This window comes from Neolamprologus multifasciatus, chromosome 5 (assembly GCF_963576455.1).
Source record: "Neolamprologus multifasciatus chromosome 5, fNeoMul1.2, whole genome shotgun sequence".
NCBI classification, from domain to species: Eukaryota; Metazoa; Chordata; class Actinopteri; order Cichliformes; family Cichlidae; genus Neolamprologus; species Neolamprologus multifasciatus.
In genome coordinates, this window is record NC_140443.1 from 15,187,930 (window position 1) to 15,192,040 (window position 4,111).

The 4,111-nt window shown below is 38.0% G+C and overlaps 1 protein-coding gene across 4 annotated transcripts in view; it reads right to left on the bottom strand.

The window, feature by feature from the left end:
* Positions 1 to 3,602, bottom strand: part of LOC146518255 (sodium- and chloride-dependent GABA transporter 2-like) — a 25,777-nt gene extending 22,175 nt beyond the window's left edge. Inside the window, exon 1 of one of the 4 annotated variants that reach the window (XM_085161189.1) lies at positions 3,488 to 3,602. The gene's annotated coding sequence lies outside the window, so the exon portion shown is untranslated. Of the gene's footprint in view, positions 1 to 101; positions 447 to 3,487 lie in introns of those variants that run through there. The other 3 variants (XM_085161188.1, XM_085161187.1, XM_085161190.1) reach the window with 3 other exon arrangements.
* Positions 3,603 to 4,111: the final 509 nt, after the last annotated feature.

A 4,111-nucleotide genomic window follows, 5' to 3' on the forward strand; every position in this document is an offset into this window, starting at 1 on the left:
ATTTGTTTACTGTAGGAGAAAGTACAACAGCAGAAGAGTCCACTCACAATCAAAACAAAGAAGAAGCATAAAGAAAAACTTCACATAACGTAAAGGAATACCTAGGAAAAAAAAAACTGTCTCACGTCTGCAGTAATTCTTTATGTTTCCATTCCGGGTTAACTCATCAGGAGCTTTCTGAGTCAAATACTAATGGTCCAGATCTTCCAGTCTCAATAAGACAAGTGCAATTCCCAGAAGTGACCGCAAGTGAGTCCATGAGTGGAGAAGTGACAGTGTGAGCGGTGACAATGATAGACAACCAAAAGGAACCACAGGGACAGAGAAAGGAGGGGCGGGTTGTTTCTGAATGATGAGGCGGAGACTGTTCCCTAGACCACATGGCCTCTCAGTAAAGGCAACTGTAGGCGGCTGGTTGGTTTGCATGTTAGCCATGCTAAGCTGCATAGGTGCCTCTGTTTGGATCATACGTCGTCGTCAGTGAATGCGCCAGCACTTGTTTCTCGGTGCCACAGCGACACCATGAGGTCGATAGCATGAACAACAGGTGAAGCAAATCGCAAGATTTAAACCTTCCCTATTGCAGGGAGTATAAAGAAACAGGGCCGTGCAGAGAGGTTTAAAGGGGCAGGTGCTCAAAGTTAAAAAGGGGCACATTGAACCAGGCTGAATAACAGCAACACACATTCATCAAGAATCTAATATGGGAAGGGCAGGGCTGTGTTGATCTGAGACTGTAGACATTAAAAAGTCCATAGGAGAGATGGTAGCTGATTAAACAAGTGTCATGAGATAATAACAAAATGCAAAGATTGGTGACAGCGCTTGGAACCATAAGGCAACAAAAAACTGTGAGAAATAATGTAGGCTGTGCCTGTGAATCACTCTTTGCTTCTCTTCTTCCATCCCATCATTTCATATATCACTCTCCACTTGCTGTCTATGTGAGAACAAGGCACAACTTGCTATTGCAATAAACTATAATCTAATTATCCACACCTAACAACTCTTGCACTTAATCTATAATAAAATGATGACAGAAAAATGTTATAGCACTGCCTTTAGTAGCCTCACACAGCTCCTACTGTTTTCTCCTCATGTCCTTACCAGACATGTCTGGACAATGTTATATCATGAGTAATATTTTTTTTAAAAATCCATCTAAATAAAACACACACATGCACGCACACATAGTGACATTTTAGACCTTCTTCAGAATACTGTATATACTATGGGCATCATGGTGCTGATCCAGAATCTTTACATTATTATTTATTACTAGAGCTACAATAATAAAGCAATGAGGAGGGGGAAGTAATAAATATGAAATAATGTATTTATGATGATTCCATTTGTTTCACTATCCACTCTGTACAGGGGAAAGCTTATTACATTTTTAAACTGTAGAGATACAATAATTTTACTGCAGTAAAATCCAAATGTTGTCTTATTTAAAATATAAATCTAATATAATCTGCTTCTTAATGTATGTTCTTTAAAATATAGCATGTGTTTTTTAATATATAATAATTATAATACTGCATAATTATGTGGACATGCATGTTAGATCGTTTTTTAGTGAAATATAATCCCTCCAGAAAGGCGCTGTTGCAAACACAGCACGCTCGTTTGTTTCAGTTTGTCAGTTGCCACAAGACAGCTTACCAACGTGTACATAATAAGCCAATACTCCTGTGTGCTACACACTACAGTGTACGCTGTACACCTACTTACTGGTTTTGTCGCATCAGTCTGTGTCTCTGAGTTAACTTATGTTTCTCCTACAGCTCCGGACCGCTAAAAATGCGCGTGCTCTTTGTGAGCTCGTTCCCGGCTCCTAATCAGCGCGTTCTGCCGTCAAGGGCGATCATTGGTTAAATGTGATCATGTGACTGATGCAAGCCAGATCCTTTTATTTAGCAAAACTGTGATTAATAGTTAAATATTATTGTTGAGGGGCACAGACAGGACTCCGCACGCCCACACACACATAAAAATAATAATAATAATTTTTTAAAAAAAAAGTTGCCTCAACAAAAGGGTACTTTGGGCACCCATCAGGAAAGGGGCGGGTGCTCAAGCCCCTCTAGCCCCCCCCCCCCCCCCCCCTCTGCACGTGCCTGTAAAGAAAGACAGGTTAGTTTTGATTGAGCGGCAGAAAAAAGTCAAACTTCACTCATAAGAAACGGAATTGTAACTATACAGAGTTTAATCATTAATTAAGTTTTCCTAAGAGGCCACGTGAAGAGACCCCACCAGAAAGCTGAACTCACTTTTGCTCACTGTTAGATTATTGGTGCGGCCCTTCACAACAGTCACAGTTTCTCATTTGTGTCTCTGTGAAAGTTTACTTCCCACCCCTGATTTAATCACTATCAGTATCAGCTCCGAGCTCGTTTTAGAGACATGCCAGGTTTTCTTCTTGAGATGGGAGATGGGAGGTTTGTTCAAAATTCAGCCAAGTTTCAAGAATTGATTTTGCTTTTTGAAAATCTTTATATAGTTTTTATTTGGTTCAGTTTTTAAACATTTTTTCTTTTAGCAGTGACCTCAAGTACATGTGAAAAAATTCAGTAAAACAGAAACCAGAGCCATCACATCCTGTTTAATCCGCGTTTAATGATTAGGAAACATGAAGTCAGTATCTGCTATTGTGTAGTATACACCCCTCTAGTCATTTTCTCCCGCTGCCCTTGTTTCTTGTTTTTTCTCAGGACACTTTCCACTAACCGGCCCTTTAGCTCCACAGCTGTCAGCTGTTCAGACTGCTGTGAAGTCAGGGCACAGCAACAGTCCCCGAAACACACGATGCCTTTTGTCTTACTGACCTTTCTTTGGTAATGAAAGGGGTGTTCATATTTATCTGCAGTGAATTAGTCATTGATTGTTTAGCTTATGTGTTAGGTGAGCACTTATATACATAGTCCTGAAAAACTGGCCACATCTAAACTGTTAATTCAGTGCCTTAAGAACACATTTGGAGAGGTTTGAGTGAAAGCTATCTGAAGAAAAAAACCCCAACAGTGACTGTTCTGAAACACAATACAAACATTTTGTTTAGCTGGGATCAACAGAATAAAAAACCTCAAACCTGTTGTTGTACATTAAGAAATAGTACCATATATGAACACCTAACTCCCAATAAATCAAATTACTCAAATCAAATTCTCAGCTTTTCATTACTATTTAAGTCCAGATCGAACAAAATTAGTCCAAACTCAAGAAGCACTTTTATTTTCCTGAATGTGAGTTCTAACTGAAGCAGAGCAACAATCATTTAACAGCTTTACATTTGTTAAGCAGTTATACTTTTATTCAAAATGTTTTAAAAAATTACATTCACTAGTTAAAATTATTTGCATAGTGTGTGTTGGCCACATGATGGGTTAAAGTTGGTTCAAGATGGTTAAAGCAGGTTAAAGTTATTCAGTTTTAGAAACATCAGAGCGGCAAGAGTTTCTAGGAAGTTTCTGGATCTTATACTCACAGTTTGTTGTCTTCTGAGGTCACTTGTGGAAGTCCTGCTTTTTCAGTTTGAAACACACCCTGTCTCTTCAGACAGAACTAACGTTTTTCTGTGTGTCCCTGGCAGAAGAGCCTTTAATAACCACACTAGATTTATTTTGGACAAATCATTGTTGGGGTTGTTAATGAATCATCATTGGCAACGTGTTTCAAAGTGAGGGCTACTTGAGTTCAAAGAAACACAGCTGTCTCCTGATTTAACAGGATCAGTCTCACTTTGACCAAGCTCTTGCACATAGGTATTTAATTTTACATCATGTTTATCATGTTCACTACATGTTATTTGTATTTAACACAAAAACACCTTTTGACCAAAATACAGCATGCAGGAGGCAGTAGGTTTCTGGAAAAAATCTTGATAGAGTAGCTAAAAGAAAACAATAGTGCACGATTCTCTTTAAAAGCTAATAATTTTTTTTATTTTTGTTTTTTATAGTACTAAAGATAATGAATCCTTTATTCCTCAAATTTAAAAAATAGCTATATCATATATAGACCCAGGCTTGTTGTTGAACAGGTCATTTCTCATTAGAATTAAATGATTAAATTAAAAAGACAGTTAAAAAAAAACTAAAAATAGGCCTTA